Genomic DNA, 13291 nt, shown 5'->3' on the forward strand with positions numbered 1-13291 from the left:
CCGGAGGTCAGGTCTGAAATTTGTTTTCCTTGACGGTCCCACCAAATGATCCCAAACTTCATGCATACCCTACGATGACCATGGCTTGCATCATTACAAGTATCATGCATTTGCGACACTCGATGCAATTTCTAGGGTTTTCTGGCGACAAAACCCTACAACACTGCCCCCACGTGACGCAACGTGCGTTTTGTGTCGGAATTCATGCACACCTTGCCCGGGGGACTACATTGGCCAAGCCCACAAGCTCCCAAAAGTTGGGGTCATCTCATGCATGCTTCCACATGCACCATGTACAAGCAAGACCATTCGGGTCTGCCGGAGGGCAGGTTTGAAAGTGGTTTATGTATAACCTACGATCTCATGAAATGATCCCAAACTTAATCCGTAACCTACAATGACCATGGCATGCATGCATGACAAGTATCGTTCATTTTCGACACTCGATGCATGTATAATATTGTAGAAATGATAGAGATACTATAAATATTGTTGAACATATACAAGTATACAATAACTAATACATGTCACAAAGAGTTTTTTTAGGGATGAACCAATGATATTTATTTTGAGGGAAGAAACAATAAAGGTAGGTGGGCCAGCCCAGACCGCAAATAAGTGTCGGATCCATATTGTGGAGCCCACAACGCTGTGCTTTCCATGCACGTCGATCACACGCACGTCGATCACAGGAGTAGTTGTCGTTCTGTTACACAATTCTGGGATCATGCTAATCCATATGTTCCTAATCCTATGATTGAGGAGCACGTTCAGCCTCGCTTCAACGGAGGAAAATATAGATCGCGAGATTGGCCACAGGGAAGTTACGACGACCTAGGCGTGGACCTCGTATATAATCTCCTCCTTCTCGCACATGTCGTCGACTAGATCGACTCCTGCCGGCGAGGCGTCGATAGCTCCGTCCGCCGCATCCCACACGCCACAAAAACCCCGAGAAGATCAAGGTCGTCCGCATGTGCAGGCCAACCTCGACGAACTACGTCGAGAATGCATCGCCGACTTCTTTCATCTTCGTCGACCAATCAAGTAAATTGTCCTCCTTCCCTCGCGCCTTCATAGCAAGGTACTTCCTCCGTCTCGTTGCTTTGATGGATATAGGTTTACCACATATTTTCAACTAGTATGAACTCGACTAGATGCGTTCTGACCAGATGGCGTAGATGAAAACATTCTTTGGTTCTTTCATAGCATGGTAGAATAAGATGTTGTTTCTCGAGAAGCATGATGCAATACATTTTTTGTCACAAGATCCAATTATATTATTGTCACACGATCCGATTATATTGTTGTGCACACAGAACATTAAAGAGTTATTAACATTAGATGTTGATGAACCACAAATAGGTACCATTGCTATAGACTCTAGTTGATTTACAGCTGAACAATTTGTCACCCTATTAGTAAGACAACCAGACGAATTAGTAACAGTTTACCATATTAAATTTATTGATTATATAATTTATATGATACTCAAAGAACTTGATCAGATGCAAGTAAATTCAATTACCAATTGTAGTTAATTTTTTATTACCTCATGTCAGCACACACTTGGTTGCATGTTGCAGTATACATGGTGATAGTTTTATATTTCCATTAGTGTTATTTTTGCATTAGTGTTAGCTACTGCCAGAAAGTTTTATATTTTTGCATGCCTATTCTTATTTTTGCTTTAGTGTTAGCTAATGTCACGAAGTTATATATTTTCTTTCAACAGGATGGACGAGCTGAATGGAGAAATAGTATGCGCAGTTGAGAAATGGTGCAAGCTTGTTGCAGATCTATCGAGCGGTCAACGCGCTAGAGTGGCTGATACATCATTGCGCAGAATGCTGCAGATACCATCTATTAAGATGCGTACCCTGCTGATTACGTATTTGATTGAGAATTTTCAGGCCAGCACGGGCAGGTTCATTATACAAGAGCAGGTTGGGGAGGTGACTCTCGGTACGGTCGACGTCGAGTGCATCTTTAACCTCGAGAATCAAGGACTGTCCGCTTCGGACATTCTGACTGAAGAAGGCGAGGACATGAAGGAGCGGGTGCCGCCATAATTTCTTAGTAAGACATCAGAAAACATAGTGATAGATAATCTCATTGAGGAAATAATTAAAAGTAAAGCCACCGACGACGATTTCCTTCGCAAAGTAGTGCTTGTCCTGTTAGGAACAATTACTGCTCCCATGTCGAGCAAGATTGTGCCAAAGCAGTACTACGCTTTGGTCGAAGATGTGAAACGTATTTCAAAGATTAACTGGAATGCCGTCACCATGCGTGTTCTCCTTGATTGCCTTCGCATAGTGAAGAAAGGCAAACACCTCCGCCAATGGCCGAAAGGCAATTTGGCTCTCTTGCAGGTACACATATGAGACCTGTTGCATAATGTCAATTATCATATCATTGCAATTTTATGCGATGTATTACTAACTCTAAATCCTTATATTTTTTTGTAGTACTTGTACTGGGAGAAGGTGCAACCGGTCGAAGGCGAATGCGCCTATAATCCCAACTTGTCCATACAACCTCTTATGAGGAACTGGACAGAAGGTGCAGCCACTAGGGGAGATAGGTTTGACTATGATAATGGGCGTGGCCGTGGTAACGTAAGGGTAAGTCATTGTGTTTCGTCTTTCTTCAATGTTTTGTAACTTAATACTATTTATTTTTTATTCATCACATGTACTTCAATATCGCATGCAGATCGAAAATAATATCACCCAGGAGTATAGGGCTCAGGAGCCCAACATCCCAAATAATGCGCCTACCATGAAGCCAAAAACCAAGCCTGCAACTCGAAGCGCAAAGAAGTCGACGATAGCCGCATTGTCAGAAGATTTGATGGAGCTTCTAATGAAGCGGTGCATGGACTTCATACACACCCAGATGAGGCAAATCCCTGATCAAGTTGCTGAGGTATCACACCCAAACTTTATAGTTCACAGTATGTTTGCTGTTTTAAACCATGCTACCATTACTAAGTTTATATTTCTATTGCAGAGGTTGTTGGAGAAGTTGAACAAAGCAGGTGTCATGTACAAGCCGGCTGCTGCCGTGCCATCCGTGGAGAATGATCCGGATGAAGTGGATTCGTTCGAGAATGGTCCATATGAAAAGAAGGAATTCGTGTACAAGGAAGACATGGACAGTGATGGACAGCCGATCATTGGCATGACGCAGCCTGATATAGTGCTTCCCGACCATAAAATCATTCCTGAGGTACTATGTATTTATCTTTCTGTCTATAATTTTCTCGTTTAATATTTTTACGTCCAGAAATGTTCACAAGATTTAGTTTGCCAAACAGAAAACCCCACCGAAGATGAATGGACACAAGGAAGCTTCACCTGTTAAGCGTAATGATGTATGTGGGGGTACCCCGGAAAACCCTTGGGTGGTTGGTACTTCTACTCTAGCACCTTCATCGGACATAGACATTTGTCCATCTTCTGTTAGCAAGTTCATGTCTAAGGAGAATGGAAAAAAGGGTGTAACAATCGATAAGGATGAGGAGGTTATGTCCGGTAAGCGGAAGCGGACCGTTTCCAAGAAATTTGAATCCCCCTACGCACTTGACAAGCCCGGCAGGCGTACCAGCCGTGGTCAGAGAACCTATGGTACTAGTACTGCTACTAGAGGTATCGTAACTAACATTTTTAATTTTTTTATTTACTACCAATGCATATGATCACCATTGTTGACGTTCATATTATTTCATGCAGCTCTATTTTCTAAAAATAATGTGCCGGAGGTTGTGGCAGATGAGTTGACGCCGGAAATAATTGATGCGGCTATTTCATTTGTCGAGTTAGCTGCTAGCACTGAGAAGAACAAGAACAAAAAAATTACTACAGTGAAGGGCGTGGCATAACTCTGACTTCCGAAAGGATTCTACCAGTACTAGCTCATAGATGGCTGTCGGACGATGTAAGTACTACTTGCATGTCCTGTTTTTAAAATGCTCAATAATCTATGTCTCAACTTTCAACATGTAATGCGCTGATATTCTATGCAGGTTATTGATGCTTATATGGGACATTTGGAGCTGTGTGTTGGTCATGATCGTTACCTCTGTCCAGCGTGGAGGTCCAAATTCCTTGTAGATCGTGCTATCGCACATGACGATCCATTGCCATCGAGCTGCAACATGGATAGTGCTCTGACCAAAGCTGGAGCAGTTAATAGAGTCATGAAAGAGTATACTGTGCATGATAAAGTACGTAATGTTTGTGATTCATCACTACATGATAGTTCATCAAGTATTTCTTTTGATCCTTAATGGTTTTTTGCACTGTAGATGTATATCGCGTTGAATATTGACAATAGCCACTGGATGACCGTGGTCATGCACATGATCAAGAAAGAATTCCAAGTTCTCGATTCGCTCTATCCTCTGGACCTGACTAAAAGGACTGTTAAAGCACTAGTAATGTAACCAACATTTGTACCATTGCTCTTACATATTGTTTATGATTGTTCTTTAACACTATCCTCTTTATAGCGAATGGCTATAGCAAACGATATGCGTCAGGCAAATCTTATTACACCAGGGAAATATCCGGATGTAAGTAAGTGGCCTATCAACGAGTATGACATACCCTAGCAAGAGGATGGATGAGTTAATAGGACATCATGCAAAATCAAACAACAACACACATGTTTGTATTGCCCACCGCTAATGTTTGCATATGTACCAGGAACTCTTGTGGCCTTTTTGTCACAGAATGTCTAGAACATTGGGACGGGGACCGAATCACCCGCCAATTTACATAGGTATGCTGTTATTTTCGTTTGTAGACTAGCTACTATGGTGGTGTAGCAACTTCGGTTCATGTAACCTTTATGTCATTTTTTGCAGGCCACCATTGACGCAAGGAGAAGACATTTCGTCGCAGAGTTGATTATGTCACCTTCAAACTCGATGGAGTGTGTGAAGAACAAAATTCACGAAATCGCAAGGAAAAGGCGCCTGAAGAATTCATGCGGCATGCAAGATTGAAGTTTTAGTGGTTTGGGTTTAGTCCAGTCGAAGGTTTCGACGGCATGATTATCTTAGGGGTTCTATAATTTTTATGTAATAAACAGGGCCCATTCATGTGTATGTGTCTGTCAGATAATTCGCTCGTACAAGACAATTCGGTCATAAAATTCGCTTGGAGAAGACAATTTGATCGTACCAATAAAGTTTTGGCTTCACTTATCAATTATTCTTGCTTAATATTTTTCTCGTTCTCCAATTTTTTATAATTGTATTTTTCACGGCTTCACTTATCAAGTGTTCTTGCTTAATATTTTTCTCCTTCTCCAATTTTTTATAATAGTCTATTTTTCTCTTCAACTGCTCTCGTAAGTTTCATATTAAAATTTTCACAATCTTAACTTTTTTTTAAACTCTACCAAGCTTAGCATTCTGCCTTAGCTATCTGCATGTCATCATCTTGCATAATCTCCTAGTAATTCCCCCTCATCACATTATTATGAAAAGTAGTCATGGTAGATAAGTAAATATATCGAGCCAAAATGTAATATTACACTCATCAAAATTAGTCATGTCAGCTCGTTGGCCCTATCGCGTGTTATCAAGCATCATGTTTTTCTAGTTTGTTTTACAAACCCGTCGTTTTTTTATTATATGTATAATTAACTTTTTCTATACTCACCATAATGCCAGGCACGGCCCATCTAACCACGTGAGGGGCCCCACAGGTGGGCTATCTTCCCGACAGTGCTACACCAGCCCATTTTGCCAGGTTCACGTCGATCTTTCCCCTTTTCTCGTTTCCCTTTCCAAATCCCTAGCCCTCCCTCTCTATTTGCGCCTCCAAATCTCAACGGCGAAAGCATGACAGCGAGCTGGGCGTCGGGCAGCGATGGCTGCGGCGAGAAGAGCGGTGGCGGCCGCAAGTTAGGTCGAACCCTGGGTCCTGCAAGCAGGTGGGCCGGATTCAGTGGCACAGGAGGCAGCGGCGGCGGATCTAGTGGAACAGGGGACGGGGGTTTCATGGGCGGCGGCGGGCCGGGAGAACCCACGGCTAGGGTTTCTTCAGTCCTACACTTTGGTGGCAAAAAGGTAAGTTCTTTACCGTTGTTCTTTACATCCCAGCATTATCGCCCATAATTCATCACCTGTGGCCATGACAAGCTCCATCTATGTGGTCATCAGGAAACTCCTAGTGGCCGTGTCTGCATAGATGCAGACAATTTTGGCAGCGCACTCGGGGGATGTGTGTTTGAGGTTACTGAGCATGATCTTCAAACTAGTACTGCTATTGCGGTCAAGCTGCAAAAAAGTTCAGTGTTTAACGCTTGCAGCGACAAGTTCAGTTATAAAATGACTTGAATTGCTCATGATTTATTTAGGATGATATCACTTTTGAGTATGTTGAATGGGTTGATGGGGAGTGGGATAGCAAAGCACAGTCAGTCATTAAGTATCTTGCCATGAAGAACAAGAAACTGGAGACTAAGATTACAGAATACGAAGCTGAAATTAAAAGGAATGAGAAAGAAAAGAGGGCAATGGTTAAGATGCACAAGGAGATATTGCTCTATAGGGATAGGATTTTAGGATTTGGAGGTCTTTTGTATCTTGGCCTGCTTGCCATTATGATTGCTGTCATAGTTAGCAAGTAGATTGTTCATAAAGTTATTGACATCATTGTAATTGACATGATGAAATGATGCTAAATTATTTGCTATTCAGTTTATGGGCAAAGTGTAACAGAGATTGCAGCATAAATAACATGGGGCCATCATGATTGGTAGACAGTGCACTTTTGGCATGTTCTATATTTGACAGACAATGCACTTTTGGCATGTTCTGTATTTGACAGACAATGCACTTTTGGCATGTTCTATATTTGGTATGTGATGCACATGGGCACATCACCTAGCAACATTACTGATTTATGTAGCAGACTAGTTCATTGTCTTGTTGCAACATAGGAGCAACATCTAGCAGCTTCCATGCAACACTGAAGCAAAGAAACAATACATATTCAATATTCAGAAATTTAACTGAACTTGGCACTTAGGGTGAGCAGTAGATATTCAGTTCTTCAGCCACAAAGAACCCGATCAAACCGTACCGATTGCATAACTTATATGCTTACATATAAAAGCATACCTAACCAACATCAAACCCAAAATAATGTTAACTTATATGCTGAAACATATAACAGCATACCTAACTTAAGATAATCAGCAGCTTCCTCCTCCTTCAACAACTGTGCCCATCTTAACTTCTTTAAAAAATTGAGGCGGCGTGAGCGGCGCACCACACACAGAGAAGCCTTCTTCTTGACCACCGTTCTGTTGGACAGCTGCGCCACCTGATCCTGAGCCACCCCCTCTTCTTCCACCTTCACTATGCTAGGGAGGAGGGGAAGGAGCTCGACGTCAATGGGCATTGTCTTGCCACCCTCGACGGCGACCGGCGCTACCATCTACACAGCATCCTCCTCGCCCTCCTCATGGTACAGCTCGACACATGGCTTCGACACATGGCGGACCTGGTAGTCCGGGCTGACGGGTGCAGGGACAGCGAGCTCGACGTCGACGCGGTCCGCCCTCGACGCGACGCATGCTGAATCTGGCCGCAGCGTCATGGTGATGGAGCGGTACATCCACCACCTTGCGCGCTGAACAGGGGAGTCGCTCAGTGTGGCCTCTCGCATTGCCCACACGAGTAGGACAGCCGGCGGGACGCCGCGGCCGTAGGGGAAGCCGCGCTTCCTCTCGGCGTCGGTGAGGACTTTGACGAGGCCACGCGCGTGGTTGACCAACATCTCCGTGCTGGGGAACCAGCCGCACACCTCCGTCAACTACGCGCGCCACCCCTCGTCATCACCGGCGAGGTCCATCATTGCTCTCTGCCAGCCGAGGCTTCTCTCCGTGGAGGCGGCTGCAGCGGTCGCCGGCGAGGGTATTCTCGATCTACTATAGGTGGGGATAAGAGGGGAGTTCGAACCGGCGCTCGTGGGAGGTGGGTGAGTGTGTGGTGCCGAGGAGAGTGGTACAGTTACTTATTTAATGGCATTTAGGACATGGGCAGGGGAAATGTACAATAATATTCTTTCTACCTCCCGCCCCGGTCATTACACAGTAAAGAATTTTTTTTATTTTTGTTTACAGGGAAACATCTTACTTTATTTAAACAAAGACTGGGATCTCTTCTGCTGATACACTAAGGATACAATCACGGGGCCAAAGCCTCCAAACCAAAGAAACACAAGCGCCTACAGCTACCTTAGCCGAAGTATTAGTCGGCCCATTAACACAGTAAATAATTGAATCAAGTGTTCTACTCTTGTTCCTTCTCCACTTTTCTGCACCTGATAGAAGACAAGCTAAGTTAATGAATGATACAAACTTTAATAATCCACAATGCATACAAACACTTACTTCTGATTTTGTTTGCATTTCTTGCTACGTCTAGTGTGTCCTACCAATTTGCAAGCGCCGCACTGGGTTTTCAACTCATCAAAAGAGAGTGGTCTACCATTTTTTGAGACAGGGCGGCTCTCATCTGCCTTTGTTGCACCTTTGCTTGACACTTTCATAGGATCTTTAACCTCAATCATGTTGCCTTCACCATCGTCCACATATTCAATTGCACACTTACTAATGTCATTTGTTTGCTTCAACACATTTTCCTGTACCAGATCATACTCATGACTCTTAGCTATCACAGCCTTCAAACTCTCCTGTAACTGATCCCACAAAGCAGGGTGTTTGCATGCCGCATGCATAGCTTCAGACGCTAACACACTGACCTGGCTATATTTCATTCTTTCCCCGGCCCCAGTCCAACCAAATCCCAACAGATCGCTTATGCGCCTCACGGGCAGTCCCAACCTTGCTTCTTTCGTGAACCGAATAAGAACTAAACACTTTGGTATTTCAGATATGTTCAAGTGCTTCAGTACATGGAATATGTGCTTGCAAGGTAGACCCTTTCGAATCATTCTTCTGCAGCTGCACCTTATAGTTTCTGCGGAATTTACTGGTGTATACTCCTCCCAAAAATGGCGCTTCCGGTTATTCTTCCAGGCCACGATGTACTGTTGTGATCCGTCTCCCAGCTTAATTTCTACAATCTCCATGCCGTCAATTTTTCTAAGATCATCTTGCAACATATAGAAGTTTGCTGGAGTGAAGACGTGAGAAGCAGCTATCTTAAGTTCCCTCGAGCTTGTAACTGGCACCGGTAAACTCTGTGAGGCCGTGCAGTCATCTCGCGCCTCGTTTTCACGGATACGCACAACGGCGTTCTCATAGTGCAAAATCATATCCACCAGGGTCATTTCACCGTCTAGGTGGAGGTGAAGGCATGAATTCAGGCTTTCACTCCGCTAGTTGCTTTTCATTCCAAGCCAAAACCCCTCAGTTAGATATGCCGCGGCCCACAGTCTCCTCTTCTTATACATCCGCCTCAACCATGTTACAGTTTTTTCCGACTGCCATCTTTTGGAAAATGCGTGCCATCTCTCCTCAAACGTTGCCATGGACGTGCTGTAGTACAGAAGAGTTCAGAACTCCTTCAAGGACTTGTGACTGAGGTGAATCTTCATATTTTTCTCTATGTGCCATGTACATATACGGTGCCACACGTCTGGCAAGACTTCGTGAATTGCCTTCATCATCGCAGCGTCGGCGTCTGTGATAACACTCTTAGGCATGTTTTGACACATGGACCTCAAAAAAGTCTGCAGAAGCCACACGTATGTCTCCTCGGTCTCGTCCGAAACTATGGCACAACCAAAAACAGTGGTCTTCCGGTGATTGTTAAGACCAACAAAAGGTATGAATGGCATACCATAGCGGTTCATCTTGTACGTGCTGTCAAATACAAGCACGTCGCCGAAGTCCTCATAGTCATGACGAGACTGGGAGTTGCACCAGAACATCCTATTCAAATGTCCTTCCTTATCTAGCTTGTACTCGAAAAAGAAGTTAGGATCCCTCTGTTTCCTACTGGCCATGATGCCTATGGCTGTGGCAGCATCACCTTTTGAAAGCAGCTTCCTCTTCTCCTTGGCGCAAAGGTTGTATATTTCATGCTTGGTAAAACCAACACCGCCGTACCATACATGTTTGCTGATGAAGCAATCCATCATGTCATGAATTCTAATCCCTGCAGCTCCCATGGACATTATCTCATGCTTCTGGTACTCTTTAATTTTTCTGTGGGACCAAAGAAAAGGTACCTCGTCCGGTCCTGCCAACATATGGCTATGTTTGTCCTCAAAACTTTCAACATACCAAACCCCACGCTTTTGGTCAAGCCTGACGGTCAGGTGCGCTTCGCAAAAGCAGCGTGTCTCGGCTCTGAGCCTATGGCTGTGTCCTTCCTCGGTTAGCAACTTGCTGTCACGTTTCCCTTGTCCTGAACAAACAAACCGCCTATAACGCATATGACGTGACTCTGTTTTGCTATACCTGACCTTATTCTTTCTAATGCTGAAACCATTATCTCTAGCATAGCTGTTGTAGAAATCATACGCAGCATCGTGAGACGTAAAGGTCATTTCCATTATCTGCATGAACATATCCCTCTTATCATCTGCACTGGCAGTATCTTGGACATTCTTTGCCCCATCATCTTGTGTCACCTACACAATCAAACCACAGCCATGAAAACAGATTTCTAAGGTTTAACATTACTTACTTCCATAGAACATTGATTACACACATACCTCACTCATGATGACCGACGACTCGGACTCCCCAGAACCAGGTGCATCTAATGATTCGTCGTTAAGGCCTGTCTCCGCGTCGGATTCACCGTAATAGTCGTATGCATTATGACATTCGGAAATGAACTGAAAAATACAAGACAAATACATAATTACTTATCATATAATATTCCTGAAGAAATTCAATTTGCATGCCAACAAAATTTTTCACTTACGTACCTGACTAATGTAATCTTCATTCAAGAGCTCCGAGTTGTTTTCGTGATCATCATCAAGCTCATCGATCTATAAATTTTCAACACAAAGATTTAATGTTGTCGGATGCCACCAAAAAAATACAACATGACAATGCCACTCACATTAAGATCGTCCCATTCGTTCCCATTCTCTGACCGATCTTCACGATCTGAATTTTCATCATCTGACCAATATTCTATCCAGTCTTTCATCAGTTCTCCAAACTCCATGTCTACCATGATATCAGTTAACTCCTCGTCCGCCATTTCCTACAACCAATATTATGTATCATCACATGTGCAAACATTATCAATGATGAAATATAAAACACATAGCACACGATCACGGATGTTATGTAAACAACCGCAACCGAGGCCATTCAGATCTGCCCAACTTAGTAAGGAAGATGGCCACGACACCCGTCGTGATCACTTTCAATCGCGAGGAACTGCACGATCTCAAAACCTAGCTTGATCTGTGATTACCTCTGCCGCCGGATACCTAGGTTAGTTGCCACATCAAATAACGATACCGGTGGTGCGCACAGCCGACGGCAACCGACGCTACATGAACCCAGATCACGAGGAGCGGCACTACCGGAACAAGATCCACAATCGCATGCGCCGCCGGGTAGCTAGGTTACCCGCCCCGCTAGGTTAACCACTACCACTGGCGGCGGCAGTTTGTTCGATGTTGCCGCGAGCGAGACTAGAGGGGGGACGCGGGATGCGGTACCTGTGCGCGCTCGTTGGAGATTCACGACGTTGTCGCGCCCGCTGTCCGACGAGATCGTCGGCGACGAGATAGCCGCCGCTGGAGATCTACTACGTGACTTATAGAGCTGCGTCAATGCTCGCGAGATTGATGGAGCTGCTCGCGTGAATGATTGGATTCGGCAGGTCGTACATGGACGTGGGGTCGTGTGATGTTTTTTTCGGACCAGAGTACTGTACATATACGTTCTGGGTTATACAGGGCTAGACAGGGCTTGGATCTGGGCTGCGGCGGGCCAGGAAAAAAACAAATTCGTGGGGACAAAAATACCCCTCCGAAATTAGGTTAGGGGGGAGCACTGGAGCAGGGCTCGTCGGGAAGATACTATTGGATCAAGACGTTATGGTCGTGTTAAAAAAAAACATTATGGGGTGCAAATAATACACTGTCCATCCTTGTGCACACGTTACATGGAACTTTTTTTAACACACTACATACCCACTCATACATACGCACATACTACATTTCATTTTATTTTTTTGAACCAAAGTCCAAATTAATTAAATGTCATTTTTCATATTCGTGTTTCTGGTAAAGAGGGCTTTCAATTGAGATCCATTTTGAATACATTTTGCTGAGTTTTTAAAATTTTATTAAGTTTTATCTTTTCAAACTTGGTACAAGCGACTCACAAAATCGTCAATTTCAGAACCTGCGATCGACAATAGTAAGTTTTTAAGTTTCAATTCTGAAACTTGGTACGAGCGATCGACAATATCGTCAGTAGCTGCAACCGACAGAATCGTAAGTTTCAGAATTAAAACTTAAAGTTCAGAGAGAGAATATCACAAATCACCAATAAATAGCATGCAAATATGTCTTGTACAACAATAGTTTAAATTCAACGAGTTTAACCGGATTTTCAACAATTTTTTCATGGATAGATCATGTTATCCGACACATAGTGCCCCTTAAGCTTCATCCAACAATATATGTGCGTGGATGGTCTTCCATCTGACTTGTAGTACATCATGGCAGCGCGTGCAGGCTACACAACATGTAGAGCAACAATGAGCGAATGTATGAATCAATCAACATGTAGAGTAAGAAGAAGAAAAACTTATGAACTCCATAGTGGCCGCGCGCAATGGCCACATTGCCTCCAACCGGTCAACCCACCACAATACTTGATGACGGAGTTCTGGACGGTGTACCATCGATACACTAAGAACTTGATACTGAGATCATGGATATGTACATGTCATAAAGCGCAATGTGTTTTGCGCATGAAACGAACCATGCACGCGCTGCCAAAAGACCCCCGCCCCCTCTTCTCCTACCTGCGAATCCGCAGATACGGTCAACCACATCGCATAACAACTCATCCTCCTTCACTGAGTACCCATGTCATCCTTCTTACTCTAAAAAATGACATGAAGTTCAAAAATAAGCTCAACAACATTTTGACCGAACACCTGCCGGGCGTGGTGTCCACCATGGATAGCGTCGACAGGCGGGCGGAGGATACCTGGCTGTGGACGGATCTTGGATGGACGGTGTTGTTGTACAAGATGAGCGGGTGTGTGGGTGTGGGTTGCGGACGTCCCTTAATGCCTAAGCGATGGGAG

The sequence above is a fragment of the Triticum dicoccoides genome, chromosome 4A (genome assembly GCF_002162155.2).
Source record: "Triticum dicoccoides isolate Atlit2015 ecotype Zavitan chromosome 4A, WEW_v2.0, whole genome shotgun sequence".
In the NCBI taxonomy this organism is placed as follows: Eukaryota; Viridiplantae; Streptophyta; class Magnoliopsida; order Poales; family Poaceae; genus Triticum; species Triticum dicoccoides.